Consider the following 20235-nt stretch of genomic DNA (forward strand, 5'->3'; position numbering starts at 1 on the left):
CCCAGACTATCTCCACAAAGGAACCTCTAGTAAATTTCCACAAATATATATATGTATTTCATATACCAGCTCATAATATAAGTATGTGTGTATGTAAGTGGTTCTGCTCTATACTCTTTCACACCATGCTTTATTACATAATGTTAAAAGCAACAATAAAACCACAGCTTTGTAAGTACTAAGTCATTTAGTCCTGAATCGCAGCCATTGCATAAAACAATATTTCATAGGCAGGGGCTTGTTTTCAGACTGGCTGTGTTCAGGATGTCACCAAGTCATACCAATGAAATGCCCAAATCACACCAAGAAGATATCCAGAATTGGTCAACAAAATTTACATTAAGAGAAAATAGCTTCACCAGAAAAATCCATTTATCATTTCATTGCAGAGTGTAAAATACTTGTTTCTTAATTGGAATGAATACAGATGACACAGATGAAGGTTCTACTAAAGAGCATGGGAGGCTGTGGATGGGTCATGAGATTGCAGGGGGCTCGACAGCCTTAGTTCGACCCACCTACACCCATTGCTACTAGTCAGCTTCAGCCTCTGCTATCACATCCTGAGATGCCACAGACTCCACATCAGATTTAAGGAGGATCCTAAGAGGCATATCAGAAGTCCTTGTGGGGATAAACAGACCATTCAGCAGAAGGAACCCCAGCTTTTCCAAGACCACCTCAGCCAGAATATAAGCCTTATTTGTACACTGTGGGCCCTGAAAAAAATCTCATTTGATGAATCAGTCCAATGGTTACACATGAATGAATGAATAAATGAATAAACAAGTAACAAAAAAGCATCTAGAGGCAATCAAGAATTCAATCTCAGTTTTGAAATGTCAACATCTGTATATATTTAAAAGCTTACATCAATTTAGAAACAAAAACACAGTGAAGTTTTTCTCATATGATTGTTCTCACATGGGATTAACCATGGTATTTAGACTTACAGAACTGATTGCTTTACTCCAAGAATCTATTATAAAAATTATTTCTTTGAGGCATCATTTGAGTAAGATAAAGGAGAAAGACCTTTCCAGAATACGTAGCTTCATGTACTCACAACCATCTGGCAGGAAACTGCTCTAAAGTGATGTATACATCTACATCCTGCCAAATCCATCTCCAGAAAAAGGGTTAGCAGCATCCCAGGACTTCGTCGATGTGGCTTTTAAAGCACCTTCTATGGAACGGGGTTTCAGCTTGGCAATCAGCCTAGGAATGCACAGAGGAGCGGCTCCCACATCCAGAATGCATAGCAATGCCTGGAGTCTTACTTGGAATGGGTCTTGGAGATTCTCTAGTCTTGTAGTTAAACAACTTTGCTGGAAAGCATGAATGTAGACAAAATGGAATGAACATTGACAACGGGAGTAAACTAAAATAGAGTCAGGGGCAACTAAAGAAATAAGGCCATGTATGTCTCCTTTTGAGAAACTGCTCTCCAAAGAATGTGCCAAACTTTGTATTCCGTCAAAAAAATTTGACTTTTTGCCTAGTAAATAGCTTTAGCAATCAATTATGTATAGCTAAATAGAGGTTACAATAGCTTTAGCCAATCATAATTCTTTCAAAACCATTTATGCAAGCCCCCTCTGAGTTCCCCTTTTTGCCTTTAAAAACCCTAATGCCTTTTCCCCTCTTCAGAGCATATGTTTGGGTTTCTTCCTGAATTTATGTTCCCACAGTGTGATCCCTAAACCCTAAATAAATTCAACTAAATGTTTCACAGCTCTGCCTTTTTTTAGTTGACAAAGGTAAAGCAGAGTGGAATGGTTAAAATAGCACTGGCTTAGGATGGAACAGTAGGGAAAAAAGTAAAATTCCATCGCACTGTGTGATCTTGTACCAATTACTTGGCTTCTCCTCATCTCAGTGTTCTTGTCTATAAAATGGGGATGACTCCTGTCTAGCAGAATTCCAGAGAATAAATAATCTTGCCACCTAGTAGAAGCTCAGCAATGTCAGGCAGCTGTCACACTAAATGAAAGAAGTAACAGCTAAATCTCTATGTCCTATAAACCAGGAAGAGCAAAGAACTACCATGAAAAGAAAAAAAAATTACCAATGAAAACTTACATATTGTCTATGAAGACAAACACTAAAAAAATCAGTGATTTAGGATCTTGAGCTTATGGTGATAAAGGTAGAAACTGTCATAAGACTGGAAAGGAAGTTCATTAAGCAACTAAATACTAATCTGTTATTAATGCCCAGGGCCCCACCTGCATGTTCAAACTTTTTTTTTTAATCCTGTAAATAGTTCCATGATGTTTAGAAGCAATTCATCAGGCACCTTCTCAGTTCTGCCATGTCTTCTGGTTCAAATATTAACAGAGGAAACCTGAGAACCTTCTTTCTCATTCCATGATGCTAAAGTGAAATGTTTCTATGTCAGCTCACATGAGATTTAAGAGAATGAAAGAAATGTCAGAGAAATTCTACCTGATCAGACAGGCCTAAAATGCTGAAGGTAGCTTCCACCCTGGATTCCTACAAAATTCAAAACACTAGACTATGTAGAAGAAAGTGCATGACAAACACACTGAAAAGAATGTAAGAAAAGGGAAAGGGCTTTGTGGAGGTAAAGGCTTAGAGAGGATGGGAAGAGTAAATTACAGGGCTTGTTGCAGCAAAAGGCAAGAAACATCTAAGCAGAGCATGTATCACTGTAGGACAAAGGGGGACAGGCACATTTTACCGCACAGACTGTCCCCACCTGACCAGGGGAAGCCTGCAGCATCCCTGCACCCCAGCTTTTTCATGAAGAGGCACCAGGAGGTGGTATAGTCGACTCCAAAGGTCATTTCCAGACTACAAACTTAGGATGCTAAGCTACTTATATACATAGACACACATACATTTTACATGAGGCAAGACTATTACAGCAATAATGTTGGTTATTGTGGTTCAAGTAACCTAATGTTCTTTTCTGATTATGCTACCTAAATTCTCAGACATTCCCCAACACCTTTCATAATGCTCAAAATAGACCCCTCCCCACTACCACTAAAAAGAAAGGTATTACACAATCATTATTTTTACATGTTCCTGGTTTTTTTTTTTCATTTTTTAAGCATTGTCACCTCAGTGGCATGTTGGATCTGAACATGATCCCCATCACACAGACCAATTTAATACTTTCTTTTTTAGTTTTCCTAAATCAGTTCACAGATATCTCATGAATATTTCCCTTTGCTGGCTGACTTTTAATGGACAAAGTTGAAATAGGCTATCTTAAACTTTCAGTTCCTCAAAAGCAGATCTCCATTTATTAATTTATCAAAACCACCTCTCTGTTCTTTCCAAGCCTTTCTCCATGTTGATGCCCTGCCCAGAAGCTTCTAGGCCCACTGCTGGCTCACTCCTGCTGATACTTCCTGTAAGTATTAGCGGACCTGCCTCTGAAGTCCCCCTCCCACGGCCGCCTGCACCTTAACCTTAGCACACGTTATTGTAATCACTTGTTAAGCTATCTGACTTCCTCTCTAGGCTGTAACCTCTAAGGGGACAGGGAACCATCTGTTTTATCTTAAAACTCTAGGGATAGCATGCATAAGACATGCTCAATTAATAGCTTTTGGATAAAAGAGCAAATGTTTATTTAGTTCAACTACTTTCTAACACAGGTTTTAAACAAGCCTTCTGCTCGACTTTGAGTGCCTAAGGAAACCTACATAATCTATACAAAAATTAATCATATAATATGTATATCAGCACCAGCTACCAAAGAGTGATGGCAGATCTGTGTGATCTACAAAATGATACAATTAATTTACAATCAACATGACAAATACAAGTGGGTGCTTTTAATAATAGAAAATAACAAATTAAGGAGACAGCTGGTAAGCATTTTTCTTCGTGATAATTATATAGGCTCAAATTCTGAAAACCAGCTTTCAGCAAGCCCCCCCCATCACTCTCCTGCTCCCACCTGCTCTTGTTTGCTTTTCCACGTTGAAACCCTCCTCTCATGGGCCAGAGCTCAGCTATCAAACATTTTAATGGCCAAAGTGAGCAAAGACTTCATTCTCTAAAGAATGAACTTTATGTCTTTAGAGAAGACTCTAAAGAATGAACAGAAATAAACTCCTTTCCCCTTTCACATCCAAGGATTGGAATTTGATCCTAACCTGCCTAGCCAGGAGAAAAGTTCACATTTCCTTTGTGACTTGCCTCTGAGCCATTCCCCTTGGGAGAAAGTATGATTCAAGGGTTAATACTATTCACTCCCTTGGATTATTCTATTGTTATATCAGCTGCATTATGCAATCACTAGGTGATTAGTCAATTATTTGATGACCACCTGAAGACCAAGTCTTTCAAATCTCTGTATTCGAGGCCTCTTTCCAGGACTGCAGACCCTTATCCTATCCAACTGTCCACTCAAAACATCTACCTTGAAATCATCCAGACATTTCAAGTTCACAATCCACAAAACTTACTGCTCTCTGAAAACTGTCTTCTCATCTAGCCCTGACTTGTGTTAGTGGCATCATCCCAGGGGCTCAAGGCACAAGCCTCTGCCTGACACCCCCAGTCTCATCACCCACATCCACTTGGTCACCACTGGAATCTCCTAGATTTCAATCCCTCTCTCCAACCCTTCCACACTCTGCTTCCCTACTGCCCTAAGCCAACCCTGTAGCCTCACTCCTGCACCAGGATAACCTCTTAACTCCTCTTGCTGACTCACTACCAGAATCAGGGCACCCACATCCATTCAGTCCTAACACCGCAAAGCAAGCTTCTCCTACATGTCCGTAGGGATCATGTCTGTCTGGCAATCACTATTTCCTTCTGGTGTCTTACATAAACACTTAGCACAACTAGGCAGGCAGCAAATGACCATGTGACTGAAAGAACGCACAGATGAGACAGCTAGTATTCTCGGGATTAATTTCTGCCGCCTTCCATAAACTCAAACTAATATTTATCTAATAACCATTTGCTTCTGGAGAAGTGAAGACGCAGTAACCTGAGGTTTAAGCACAAAGGCAAACCATCATTCTACACACTGACACACGTACTCGTATCAATAGCTATGCATTCTTTTCATTATGCCTGACATAATGTAACTATTCTGTGATAAAATGTACAGAACCACGGAGAACAATTATTTTCAGAAATTAAAAAAAAAACTGAAAATGCAAAGAAAAGCCCTTCCAGATACTTTCCAGGACATGATGGACAGACACATTTCACCTTCAAGTCCTCTGTGCCCTAGGGAAGTTGGCTTTTGAAGAGAGGCCCCCATGCTAAGGTCCAGAATAAACCCCAGTTCAAAACAAGGCCACAAACACCTACTGGGGAAATTCCTATGAGCCCAGAATCACGCTGGGCAAAGGGACATTTCCATGTTATGCAATCATAAATGCATCCTGTCCGTTTGCTTATGAAACCTTAAAAATTTTCACTCAGAGTGAATGACAATTCTTCCTTTCTAATTTGGCAATTTGTCCTTAAAGGAACACTTCTTAACCCCAAAGGATCAGCAAATGACTATGGTTGTTAAATAGGGCCATTCCAAGCAATCGCAGGCCTGCCTTCCAGACCTGTCCCGCAATGCCAACACACTATAATTACTTCGATAAAAATTCTCCCAGGTGGGATGAGAGAGAAGGCCCTGGAACCAGATTATGCTTGAATCCTGGCTGAACTGCTCTCCAATTGTGTGACCTGAGACAATACCCTCATCACTGTACCTCAGTTTCTCACATTTAAATGGAAGTGATAACAGCCCTGCCTCGTGGGGTTGCACTGATGATTCAAATAGCTAATATTTTTTAGCACAATACCTAGTACACTATGAGTGCTCAATACATGTCAGTAATAATGATAGAAATTACATTACCATAATAGTATATCAGCATTAATATTAATCTTGCTTCCCTCCTGCCAGCTCCACAAGGGATTGTATGCCCTACCAAGTCTCTTAAATAGTAAGGGCAGTGATTCTCAAACGTTAGCATGCTCCAGGATCATCAGGAAGGCTTCTTAAAATACGGAATGCTGTGCTCTGGACAATGCTTTTGATTCAGGGAGCCTGGGATGGTGCCTGAGAACGTGCATTTCTAACAAGTTACTCCCAGGTGTATAGGTTCTGCTGTTCTGGAAGGACCTGTCGAGAAACACTAAGGGGCCTCACTGCATCAGAGAAGCAGGGGTCCAAACCTCCAGGGCTGCACACACCCAGAATGCCCTATTTGACTCCTTCATGTCAGTAACTCCACCAACAATTCCAAACTCGGTTCAAGCATCAGGAGCCCCCGAGGCCTTATGTCGGCACCTACAGCACTGTATTGTTATCAAGGAAATCAGCTCCACGAGACTAAGAGCTCCCTGGCCATCAGGACCTTGCCTTATTCAGTGCCTGTGACACAGAAAACCCTCAATAACTCGTGACTGATATGAAAAAAGGTACAGGGCCCTATGACTGCTTCAAGCTGATGGGAGATGCTGCATGTTCTCAGAAAGAGGGTTGCAATCAGGAAGCATTTTTATGTAAGCCTTTCTGGTAAATGGCCCCAAAATATCTCAGCAGAAAGAGACCAAAATGTCCAGCAAATGATTGTAACCTCTTTTTCCATTCTACGTAAATATTCGTTTTCCTAACTAATTTTGTGCTATTTTTTCTTAAAGAGAATCTCCAAACTGTTTACCCTTTCAGGTCTTACTCTTCGGGCATACTCTGCTCCTTGACGCTTTGGCTTTTCTGGAAATTTCTCTAATTCATCACCCACCCTGCCCCTTCATTAGTGCATTTTAACCAAGCCAAGCACACTTTTATAAAAACACCTTCTAGGCAGGATTTCAAATGCTATTAAAAAGGAGTCCTGTCAATTTCACTGTCAAACAAAGACAGAGAAGAAAAAAAAAGTACCAAGTATGATCCACAGAACATGCTACCTCATCCTCCCAATACAGGCAAAAAGCCTTTCTTTAACATAAAACACTTTCTTCAGTACCTTAAGGTAATTTTAACATGAAACCCCTCCATATTTTTGTAATAAAGAAGATTTTTAAGAAAGTAAGTGCTCTCAATGTCAGGTGATATTATTTAAAATTCTAAGTCCTATTTTCATTCTCATCTTATATAGTAATTTAAATTTGAAAATCACTTTTGTGAGGTACATGCACTTCAAGGAATTGACCATTGAATTTTTATGGATCATTTACTCGAAGGCTAAATTAGGAATTTTAGGATTCCTTCCCAAATAATTTTGTGTTGCAGTACTCTAGACTTTCAGAGATAGATTTAAGAGCAGACACACCTTTTAAAATAAATATTAGATATATCCATGTATGATTATAGATGTATGCACACACACAAAGTCATTTTTATGTGTCTACAGTGGCCTTTGGAAAGTATGAAAGGTATGGAAAGAAATCAAGCTGAAATATGTTAAAGCACATGAATAATAAGAAAATTAGCTGTTACTTAAGTGTGTAATACACAAAGAATACATCTATTAAGTTTTACTAACTTGCCTAGAATAAGTCCTTAAAATATACTGTCAGATACATAATAAATTTTCTATTTTAAAAACAGCAGTTGCTCCCCTCATCCCAGATTGCTCATAGTTTAACCACACAAGTACAATAAAAACAGTGCTTAGTTTACTCATGATTTAACTCCTAGGACATGGATTGTTTTATGAACATAAATTTGATTTCTTATTTCTACGCAATCTGCCCGATTTACACTATCTGTCTCACAGCACCATGGAATAGTGGAAGAGCATGGTTCCGTATTCATTCTCAGGCCCACCGGTTAGTGACCCAGAGCAAATGGCTGGATTCCTCCCTGCCTTAGTTGCTCATCTATACAAGGATAGTTAAGATCTACTTTCTATATTTTATGCAACAACATGAAGCGCCCAGCATGGTGCTTGACACAGAGCTGATTCTTAAAAAACTTACCATTAGGATGGTTTTGATAATCCTCGTCACTTTGGTTGACAGACATGGCTAATGACAGATATTCTTCACAGATTTTCATTCTCCCTGCATTCAAATGTTTATTACCAGAGACTAAAGAGGTGCCAGGAGGCACTGGCCCAAAGTGCAGTTGGACCTGCACTGAGGCACGAGTGCCCTAAAATTCCCCTTTATGTCAACACCTGTGCTACCAAACAGCACACCATCCTGACCCTCCCAAGGGCTCCCCCTCACCAGGTGTACAACAAATACCTGTTGAGTTGAAATGCTACTGACCCAACCGAAAAATGGATGCCAATGGAAAGCATAAGCCACAGACCTGTTTGCCATCCAGTGTGTCGGTGAAGCAGGTTTTCTAAAGCCCCAAGTTTCATCTGGAAACTAACTACGTGTGGCCCCTGCCGAGGTAACTTCGAGAGCGAACTGCTAGATGTACATGGACACAACTGTATCCTTCAGAGGTGCAACCAAGTTCCTTCAGACGCTCTAACCCAGTCTAGGGACATCCACCCATTTTTTAAAGCCCTCTGCGCACTATTTGCTAAACAAATGGACAGTGTGCTGGGGAACTTGCTGTGGAAGCAATCGCCTCAAGTTAACCACCACCATTACCCTATACACACACACACACACACACACACACACACACCATGACCATATATATTCACACACACACACACATATATATATTAATGTGACAACACACTAACCTATACACTTGCCCTAAGGCTTTCTGCTCTCATGGGGCTGAGCAGATGTCTGCGCGAGGAACCCAAGTGGAATCCATCTCCAGGTCTCCACAGAGCGAGCGCCTCAAAGCCTACACAAGTGAGGTTCTGACCTCTGCAGGGAAGCCTCGGCCCTGACGGAGGCTGCCTAACTCCGGGGCGCCCCGAGAAAGCCAAATGTGTGTTCTTTGAAAGGCGGAGAAATCCCGGGGCAGGCCCTGCTCAGCGCGCTTTCCGCGCGCCGCGCCGCAGAGGGCCGCCTCGCGCCTCCAGCACGCCTCTGTCCCCCCAGAACCGGCAGCTCCGGGGTAGCACCCCCGCTGAACTCCCAGCCTGGACGCTCAGGGTCCCCGACGGCTCCCTCGGTTGAGGGCAGACGCCCACCCCGGCAGAAAGAAGAGGGACCCCGGTGCCCCGCTCGCGCGCGCCGCCAACTAAACCCACCACCGCCCTCACCTGTGCGAGGCCGCGTCCGGGGGGCTGCAGAGCGGCCAGCGCGCCCCCCACCTGCGCGGGACCTGCCGCCGCGGCTCGCAGGCGCAGGGAGCAGCCCGGACTCGGCGGGGCGGGACGAGGCCGGGGAGGGGCGGGGCCGCCCCACTTCCTCGGCCCCCCCAGCCCCGCCCCCAAGGGGCGGAGGCCACGGCGCGTCACCTTCCCTACCCGAGAGCGGGCGCGGCCGCCGGGAGCTGTTGCAAGAAGGTACTGTAGCTGGGTTCTGGGCTCTGGCTGGGCGAAGAGGAAGAGGTTACTTGTGGTTTATTCGTCTGCGTTGGCTCACAAGAAAAAGATGTGTCCAGAAAGCCTGGAAGGGGGTTAGGGGAGTTTTTACTCACGTTTCAGTTCCAATTAAAGAAAGAGGACGCGTGCGACTTGCAAACTTAATTGCTAACACCTTGTCTTCAGTGAGACTCAGAGGAGCGCCCCTTTCAATGGGAAGGAGGCCACCTCTGTGTTTTCCACTCTAACCCGGACGACACCTCGAGCCCGTGCGGGTGTGCGAGCCACGGGGTGGGAGTCGGCCGCCCGGACGCACAGCGCTCTGCTTGCTGAGCCTTAGTCCGCGTCTATAAAAGCCAGGCTGTAATACGTTCCCAGCGAGCTGCCCGAGTACCCGGCGACTCTTACAGGTCCCTAGGTGAGATGACTGGCACGCAGGCGTTCAGCAAATGTTTACCTCTTGTTCCTTCCCTTGCATTCACTATCTCCCTCCCCCACTCTTCTCTTCCCGCCATAAACTTTTCGCACTTTATTTGCGCTTTATCCCTGCCTGGTCAGTTTCTTTTCCCATCTGTTGATGAGCGGGTCTACTGGGCACCCGTCTGTGCCCGGCAAGGTGCTGGGTGACTTAGGAGAAGGCATGCTGATCGCTGCCTTCTGGAGGTCTGGAGCTCACCATACACCCCCAGCACCCCCAGGAAAGAGTAGTTTTGAAATTAGGTATAAGAGAGTTCTAGAAACAAGCTAAATAGGGTGTAGGACAGGCCAGTATTCTATAGGCTGTTACAGGAGTGGTCGGTCGGTGAGGCGGAGAGGAGTTTAATTGACTGTATCACCTGCTGCTGTGGAGCCAGAAAGACATCAAATCAAATCCTGGCTGGGCAACTATTTGTGTAAACTGTTCAGTTCATTAAATGCTTCTGAATTTAAAATTTTCCCTTTAATAAACTGGGATTAAAACAATAGGTAGTGCATAGATTTGGAGGAATATTTTCATAATGTACTTACCGCAGTGCCCTGGCTCATGACAGGTGCTTAATGAAGGTTGGCGAATGATAATAATTGTGCCATAGAAAATGAAGAGGGCCCGGGAAGAGAAAAATTAGAACATATGAGAACTTGGGATGAAATGATAGAAATAGAGCTTCCATCATCATGAAAAGGGTGTTCATAATCACAGCAAACAGTGATGGACGTAACTGGTCACCAATTTCTGTGTTTGGCATATAACCTGTGGTGATCACATTCAATATTCACTGTGAGATAGTCCATAATATCCCCTGCTTAAAATGAGGAAAATTAGCATCGGAACCATGAAATAACTATCCTGAAGGTCTGAATCCACTTAATCGCAGAGTCACAGCACCCTGAGGCCTTTGACAAGTCTGGGCTTTTCCCATCATGCTCCCCCTATAGGCTACATCCCCTAACTTAGAAAGCAGAGAATACAGGAGAAAAAAAAAGAATATATATATATGTGTGTGTGTGTGTGTGTGTGTGTGTGTGTGTGTGTATACACACACATAAATAAAAAACATATATGTATGCTTTCTATATATATACATGTCTATCTATACTATATATATATATATATACACACACATATATATATAAAGAAGAGAAAGAGGAGTAAGGAGAAGTAGCAACCATACCTTTAAAGCCCATTAATAGTAACACTGAATTAAAACAGTAAGTGAAGCCACACAAAAGCTTTTTGCTTCTAACTCCTGCCACAATGGAGTTTCCTGTTCTGTGGTTCCTGCAGCCCAACCACAAGCTAAAGATGACTAAGAGCATTCTTCAATCATTAAATGCGACAGAAAGTGAAACATCTAAAGATACAGATATCTAAGGTTCTATCTCCTCCCTCACACCACAATATACTCCTCTGTCAGACTTCCTTGAGTGACTTTTTTTTTTTATTGTCCAAATGTGTTACCTGCCTCTTTATAATGTGTTCCACCTAGGGGATTATATTGTTGCTTTTACTAACTTTGCTATATAACCATAACCACAAGCAGCACTTAGAACAGCAAATGGACTCATATGTGGCTGATAAATTTTCAATACACTATTGTTACATTGAATTTCTTGATTTAAACAGTTTGAACTAAGTCTTCTATTACTGGCAAGGTCAATGATGTCCTGCTTGTTTCTATTTTTAAAAGAAAATCTCCTGCATTTTTAATAGGTGGTCTTCTCTGTCTTACCTTCTTAGTTTACATGAGCAACAAGATACTTGGCCTCTGAAGAAACGACTCTATTGTTAATATGGTAATTGAGGCGGAGATGTCTCACTCTCCATGCTTTCATTGGAGTCCTACCAGATAGAATTGCTTTTACATCTTAAACAACAAATGCTTGTGTGCATGGTAATCTAATAATTTCACCTGTTCTTTTACATTTTAAATGGCGGATGTGTGTTCTATGGGTCCTTTGCTGTCACAGCTGATGCCACCTGTCATGCACTCAGGAGCTCTGCAGTGGAGATATGTTAGCAATTTCACTGTGTCTGTTTGAATGAGCCAGATACATTTAAACAGGACAAGTTACAATAGCTATAGTCATCTTTGAATGTCTGCCTGTGAGTTTAAAAGAATCTTCTCTGAAAGAGAGAAGACCTTGTCTGTAAATGTATAGGAGGAAAACCTCCAACTGTTCTCTGCTCCTAGGAAGCACAACAGACCCCTTTGTGTCATCCCACCCAGTCCAGCTCTAATTGGAGGACTCAGGGTTGATCCTGGGAGTAAAAGTCCCCTGAATGCCCAGAGAAAGTGTGTGAGATATGCCGAACAGTGATGTAAGCACTTGGCACCTAGTATCCCTCACATTTTCCTTCAGTAGTGCTTCTTGTCATTTCTGAGCCAATAAAAGCTGAAGTAGAAAAACAACTGAGATATAAACGTATAGATCAAAAGCTACCAGGAGGTGAAAGCAATGTCATGGTTAAGACAAAATTTAGTCCACTGTCCAACTGGTAAATGTAGAGTATGTGTGCTGTAAAGAAGCACATGCACTTTTTACATGGCCTTGAGAAAATGGTATTCCTTCTATTATTTGTGCAAATAGTCTCTGTTATTATACTTACTTAGGTGTTTTCCTATCCTATAATTGTCATGATAGGTTATAGAAAGCATATCCCTTTTTTATACTGGCAGGTGTAGAGAGACCAAATTTAGTGACTCACTCCAGACCTAGCTTTGCCACTTAGCCCAACCATGTGTTTTCCTCCAGTTGGTAGGGGAAAGAAAAGCAACAGTGGTTGGTAGTGTTTCAGTTTCATGAACAAAGGAATAGCCCTATCATAAAAAGAGTCTTAATTTCTAATTTCTCAGAAAGAAGATGTACTATAAAACCTTTCTTTGGAAACCAATACTAGCAATTAATTGTCTTATTAATAATAATCCTCTGTAGCAAATTATTTCAAATACCTAGACATGTATTTAACACAAGCTAATTAGTTGGAAATGTGCACAGGTAGCAAGTTGCTTGAATACATTTTTAATGGATATTATGGTTTCTATGGGTGAGCATTTCTATGGCCAAGGTGAACATCTGATAATAGTTGCTTTTGAAAAGTTAAAATTATTAAAGACTTGAAGGGTGAATCTTAAGAGCCTTAGTCTCCGGTTCATCACATGGGTAAAGCAGACCCAAATTTACTTTTTAAGGTAAAGCTTAACCTTGCTCAAGGGCACTCCCTCATCAACAATATTTTTATGTCTAATGATGTGAATTCAATCCATGTAGCTGATTGCTTAAACCTCCAGATTAAACTAGACTGAGAGAATGTTCCATACCATGCAGCATGGCTGCGGTCCCATATATAGTATCACTTTTGTTGGATTGTACTGCTGTCGGCCATAGTGAGGAGCATCTAAGAATCAGTCTTGAGAAATGGGTTGTTGAATTTGCACTTGACATGTTGCCAGGCTCATGACAAATTCCAGTGCTTGTTTTTAAGATGATCCATGGTAGCAGCTGTCAATCATCACAGGAATGCAAATCTAGACTTTCCCACAGCAGTGGGCTAATTTGCATCCTCTGGGTTCTACAAATAACACAACTGAATTTCCTTTCCTCTGTAATTTGACTACGCAGATGCTCAGAGTGGCCTACATCTATCAAATATTCAGAAGTGCTTTTTTTGTACATTCTAGGGTAGTTATATTTTCAACTTCATTGTCCTAAGTCTGAGATGAAACCAAAGGAGTTTTCAAGACCAGAATATTAGGATACCTAATTCTCTGTGCAATAAAATGCACATGTATAGACACATTCATCTACAAAACTAACATAATACCCAGCAGCTACAACTAGGGCCACAAACTAGGATGCCCACAAGGGTCAGGCTGGTGAAATAAATGTGTGACTGTAGCCACATACAAGAAAACAGAGACTGTTGCAGACTGCAGAGGGCATGCCCCCTAGAGATATTTAAATTCGATTATTAACTCTGATGGCTAAATTACACACGAGGCTAGAAACCAGGTAGTTACATGTGTCCTCGATCAACAATGTGTCAAGTTCAAGCTTACGGACATAAAATAAACGTGATTTGATAGCTCCTATCAGCTCTCCAGAGGCTCCCCCTTCAGTTGGTGGGGAAGACGGGAAAACAAATCAGCACAATAGAGTGTCAGTGACAAGGCTCTGGTAGCGCATCTGCAGGGCTCAGCAAATAACGTAGAGTCAGGTGCAGGAAACCAGGTAGAAAATATGCAAAGGAATTAGTAGGAACAATGATTCCATGCAGCCGCAAGTGCTGAGAAAGATCTTCCTGGTGAAACCTCACTCACGCCACTGGGATGGACACACACGCAACCAACAGAAGATCAGTTCAGGGAATGACACCAGACCTGTCTAGCAATATTTCCATAATCGTTTACTCAAGTAACAGAAAATTAAAATACAGATGCATATGGAGAAATAAGAACAACCCTTTTGGTTGAGGCCATTAGCAAACGTTGGACTTGAAATCTCCAGTCTATCTTTGTGACTGCCTGGGACATATAATTTGAATAAGTTTTAGTTCATCCAGCCTCCAATTACTGGCTGTAATGATGACCTACAAAGAAAGTACAGAATCACTAATTAATGGATTGAAAAGCAGTCAGAAAATACATGAGGCTTTATTTAGCACATAATAATATTTTCAAGCTGACTTGGTATACAATTACCTGCTTTACTGATTTTTAGGTACCTCCTTATAAAAAGACTATAGTTGCCACTTCCTGAGAAAATCTGGGTCCAAAATAGAGAATAAAACAGTAAGAAATTTGACCTTAAAACTAAATGAATTACTTAGTTTCCAGTATATATAATTGTTCAATCTTTTCTTTTTTTCCTTATTGGGAGACATGTAACTATACTGAAAAATTACACATTCTATAAAGGGCTTGTTCATTTAAAAAATAACTTTGCTTAGTTTGAACTTCCTATTAGGCTGATTTTAAAATTAAAAACAAGAAGGACAAAACCCTATTCAGTTAAACAAAAAATATATTTTAGATCATTTAAAGGGAAGAAAGTCTCTCAGCCAGTTCTTTCCATGTCACACATACATGGTTGTAGGTTTGAACTTTTTACAAGGATCTTTGCACCTGCCTTCAGAATGGGCTGTTCCCTGTCTCCTTACTCCTGATGGTTTTTGGTGAAACTGGGCCCTCTTTGATGAATTTGCAAAATGTGGTTCTACTTCGGTACCTCTCATTTGAAAATCGCAGCCTTATATTTCAAATTGACAGTACTTCACCCCACACATTCATTGGTAAACTAGGTTCAGGGATTCCCCAAAACTAAGATAGAATCCAGGTTATTTGCTTCTACAGGAGATCAAAACATTCTGTGACTTCGTTAAGTTTTGTGTCCAGAATGCCTCATTTCTGACAGACTCTTCCCTAGTCCTAAAAATGAATCATTTCTCTTGAGAACCTCGCAAATCCCAACCTCATGATATTTCACCTGAACAAACTATATTTTAGTATATTACATGAATTTTTATTTTGTTAAGTTCAAGAATATTTCTCTGACCGCTGGAAGTAGAGTCAGAAGAGGTAGGCTCAGAGGGCCAGCATTTAAAATGCTTGTGCAGACATGTCCTGTTGCTGCTCACATTTTGTGCAGCTCAAGGTATCTCAAGGAAGTTCTTGACCCAACAAGCTGGGAACTTCCACCGCCCATTAGTGATGAAACGTGACAGGAGACTAAGGGACAGAATTAGCAGCATCATGAAAAGTGTGACCGGATGTCTAAAGGGTGGAAACTAAGAATGGAAAAAACAATGCTCAATGAACAGGATGGAGAAGCAAGCTGGTATTGAAATTGGCAAGGAAAACCTAAGATAAACCATCAGGACAAGAAAAATCAGAAGGTGTGAAGATGAGATAGTAAGTCAAATGCGACTATAATCAAAGTTCACACTCCATGTAGCTGTAATGGTAGATAAGAAGGCGATTGTTTTTTTCTTTGTGATCACACCTCTCTCAAGGTGTAACTGCTACTGCAGCCTTTTGAAATACAGCAGTGCTGTGCTTAGTGACGAGATTAGCAGGTTACCATTGTGCCTTATCTGACTGTTACTCTCTGAGAATAAGAAAACCCATTAGCTCATCTCTGTAAAGTCAACTCAGGTAGATGCATATGCTCAATGTTGCTAAGAAGAGTTTATGTTAAAAAGATTTATTTGCAGCAATGAATTTTTGTGTTAATATGCATTGCCTCTATAACATGAGCCCCAAAGAGAAGTTACAACTATCTGTATACAAAGAATATCTTTTATTCCATCAATATCTTTTTGCTTGTTCTTGATTCTCTTTTTGCCTACCAATTTATTAACTCTTTCTCCCTGAGGGCCTATACTCCATGTCAGCAAAATATAGCCAGATTCTATCCTCTCAAAGCCCACATAAAATATTGTCTCCTCCCTAAACAATCCTTTCATTTCTCAACCAGAAATAATCTCTCTCCCAAGAACTGTCATAACATTATCCTTACCAATCTCATAGTATTATCCCTACCAATCTTTAATCAAGAATAATTGTTTCATCTTCATAATATACTTATTTTCAGTACTGTCTTGTCTTTCAAACATTCATTCGCTTCATAACTATTTCTAGAATCCCTACTCTGTGCAAGGGCAATCTATAGAGTGTAAACATTTTGGTTTCAGACTCATACATATACCCAGTGTATTTGTTATCAATTGATGTACAACAGATTACCTAAAAACTCAGTGGCATAAGCAACAAGCATTCATTATCTCAGCGTTTCTATGGGACAGGAATCGTAGTATCGGTCAGCCGGGTGATTCTGGCTCAGGACCTCTCCATGAAGTTGCAATCAGGCTGTCTGCCAGCGCTGCAGTCATCTTAAGGTGCAAATGGGGCTGGAGACTATGCTTTAAAATATGCACATAATTAGTAATGGATAATAATTCCTCTCTGTATGGCCTGTACATCCCCACATTTTGACAATCTGTAATCAGAGAGAGACCAAGATGGAAGCTACTTTTTAATAACTGGATCTTGGAAGTTACATTCCATCACGTCTGCCATTCATTAGACACAAATCAACCAGTTTACCACATATGCAGAAGAGAGGATTCACTGGGCATGAATACCAGGCCAGGATCATAAATGTAGAGTCTACCCATCACACCTAATTAGCACAGGTATACAATAAATGTCTGATGAATAGTCTGTTTCAGTTTTGTTGAGCTGCTTGAAACTGTTGTAATTTTCATCAAATTTTGATTCAGTGATAAAATTTTCAGTTATGTTTTTATGACCCCTTTCTATCTTTTTTGGACACTAGTTGTGTAAATATGAGGTCACTTAATGTTGTCCCACAGCACACAAGTGTTCTGCTCATTTTTTTTCCCTTCATTGGGCTTCTATGTGTTTCATTGTAAATAGTTTTTACTTTTTATCTAGTCAGGTTAATCCATCTTTGCTGCAATGCCTTATCTGCTATTAATCCTACCCAATGTGTTTTTCATCACAGACATTTTATTTTTCTTTTTGAGAACTTAGATTTTGGTCTTTGGTATATCTTAACAGGTATCTGGTGCATCTCAAACATGTAGCCTCTCAGTGACCTGTATGACATTTCTACTATCTGAGAGGAAGAAACTTGACTATTTTGTTTTAAATCATGAAGAGATTAACGAGGAGTCAAATTAGTCAAGTTTACAACTTAATTCTTCATCAAACAATAATATCACTTTTTAGGTAGTAAATCTCCTGAACAGATAGGACCCAATCAAAATCCTTCATATTTTCATGTAAAAAGTTCATTGTATTACTACTATTATTTTCAGTTTGGTTACAATGAATATATTACTGGAAGCTCTGATCAGCAGGTCCAGCCCTTTTATAATGTCGTCAGCACACAGTCAAGGGCCAATGACCATGCCATTATCAGTGTTTATTTACTGAGGTGATCCAATTCCAGCTAAAAGTGAGAAAGCAGCATATTAGACAGCCTGTGCCATCTTATTATGAGAAATAGTCTACTCTCACTAAGTGTAAGTCTCTAGGAGTCTAGTACTTTAATTTTATCAGTTTTTGCCACAGTATTAAATAGTGTCTTTGGACAAATAGTAATGATATTTAAGACTTCACACAGGGCTCACCACTCTGAATATTGGCCAGTTTTTTTAATATCCACCAGGCAAATTTCCAGGTCCAAATGACACCTTGCAAAACTTCTAGCTTGGGACATTGTTTCTCATCTCTTTGAAAAATATCAAGAACGTGTTGATTTTCCCTCAAGACTCTTGGACAAGATCTCATTGCTTTCTGGATTTACATAATCTAAAGGAATTTGGAAATGAAACTACCAAGCGTGAAGTCGCTGAACCACTTTGCCTTCCAAGCTAAGTGGCCAACAAACAGAGATACACTTCATGATCCATAAACCAAACCAAGGTGCAAATACGTCATCAAGAGTGTCCTCTAAAGGTGGCAGTCTCTCTTTTACTGTATTCGATGTATCCAGTATATACAAGCTGTCTGACTGACTGTTACTATCCATCCCAAATCCAGTCCAGTGGCTCCTGTTACATGATGGGACTTCACCACTTCTGGATCCATTTGCAACACAAACAAAATCAGTCATGTAGATTTCCATTTCAAATTAGTTCATTTCCTAACTCTTCCAAATATTTCCATGGAATTATTACTCAAGGTGATCATTCTTTTTTCTGCTTACCCAATGTATCCTATAATCTGAGCAACAAAATTTCAGACATGTCTAGAGTCTTGTACCACATTTTTGTTCTGTTTTGACCCACAATGGAGAAGTAGGATGGACATAAGAGAACAAAGGCCATAATCAACAGAGACAAATGAAACAAACCGGATATAAAATATAAGTTCAAGGTCAGTCAGTCTGGTGACCTTGAGCAAATTAATCCCCCTACATATGAGCTGGAAATCTATCTTCATTGCAAGCTTAATGTAACAATAATACATATTTTTTATGTGTCTGAGTCAGAGTAAATGCTCAATAAGTTGAATATTTGGGTATAGTAGTGATGATCATGATAAAGGTCATTCTATGTAAGTCACTCTTTTTTCCTTAAATTCATTGGGGTTTGTTCAACATTTTATTGTGAAAAACATTTTAACATATAACAAACCTGTAAGACTTAGCATGAAAGCCTGTATATCCACCATCTTGATGTCACTGCAAATTTTGTCACATATCTACACAGCTATCTATCTCTCTATTGACCAATCGGCTTAATTTTGGACACATTCCAAAATAAGTTGCAGATATTCTTACATGTACTCCCACAAGGGTACTTTTAACTAGAGCCCTGCTTACTTTAACTAGAATTATTTTTCTTTGAATGTAAATCTTATATACATTCAAATGCACAAACCTTAAGTATAAATTCCCTGAATTTTGGCTAGTAAGCAAACCTATTTAATTAAGATAGAGGACATTATCTTCACCCTCTAAAATTACTTTATGCACCTCCCCAGTTAATATTTCCCTACACACACACTCACACAAATATACACAGGCAACCTCAATCCGGACGTTGGTTTCATTGCAAATTAGTTCTCCCTTTTCTAGAACTTCAAACACATGGAATAATATATTTATACTCTTTTATACGAAGTTTTACTTTTTATTTTACTCCTGGTTTTTGAAATTCATCCATTCCACCAAGTGCACTTGTGACTTGTGCTTTTGATGCTGAGTAATGGCCTATCATGTGACTATGTCACAGTTTATCTGTCCTATTGATAAACATCTAACTATTTTCAAATTGGGTCTGTTTTGAATAAACTTGCTATAAGCATGTTTGAACAAGCCTTTCTTTGGACACTGATGTTTTTTTATTAGGATTTTAGTTCTTAGGGATTGGATGTCTTCCCTTCTGTTCCATTCTCCAAATACCTACCATAATGTTGAATTGAGAAGCTTCACACACACACACACACACACAGCAGCCAAGGCACTAAAAGAGCAAAAGAAATGTTTTACTCTCTCCTCCAGAGAAAGGCCTTTTGTGAGTTAACAAGTATACAGAAGTCAGAATTTTCTTTTCCACAATATTGTGAAAAATTTGCAGTCTTAATGCTAGAATGAACTGGGTAAATGTTATTTCCCCATTGTATGGACAATGATGATCTAACATCATTGAGTAATTAATAAATTTTATAAAAGTAGGTGGCCTAATTGAGAAAAAGCCAAGAAGTCAGCTACCTGAAGGCATTAAAGTCAGTGGCCCCAGGTCCAGAATGCTGGTCTCAGGGGCACTGATAATGGCACCTAGATCCTCTGGCTCGCTTAGTTACATCGTATTGGTTATCTTTTTAAAGAGGTG

General features: G+C 40.4%; 1 protein-coding gene and 1 long non-coding RNA gene across 6 annotated transcripts in view; one reads left to right on the forward strand and one right to left on the reverse strand.

Moving 5' to 3' along the window:
* MCTP2 (multiple C2 and transmembrane domain containing 2) overlaps window positions 1–9644 on the reverse strand; it is a 212430-nt gene extending 202786 nt beyond the window's left edge. For 2 of the 5 annotated variants that reach the window (XM_057494752.1, XM_057494751.1), the window contains exon 1: window positions 9509–9643. The gene's annotated coding sequence lies outside the window, so the exon portion shown is untranslated. Of the gene's footprint in view, window positions 1–9128; window positions 9243–9508 lie in introns of those variants that run through there. The other 3 variants (XM_036878637.2, XM_036878636.2, XM_057494750.1) reach the window with 3 other exon arrangements.
* The window catches only part of LOC130681487 (uncharacterized), a 137762-nt gene continuing 126821 nt past the window's right edge, over window positions 9295–20235 (forward strand). Inside the window, exon 1 of the long non-coding RNA XR_008994667.1 lies at window positions 9295–9374. This is a non-coding gene — a long non-coding RNA (uncharacterized LOC130681487). The remainder of the gene's footprint in view (window positions 9375–20235) is intronic.

The sequence above is a fragment of the Manis pentadactyla genome, chromosome 18 (genome assembly GCF_030020395.1).
Source record: "Manis pentadactyla isolate mManPen7 chromosome 18, mManPen7.hap1, whole genome shotgun sequence".
Lineage (NCBI taxonomy): Eukaryota > Metazoa > Chordata > Mammalia > Pholidota > Manidae > Manis > Manis pentadactyla.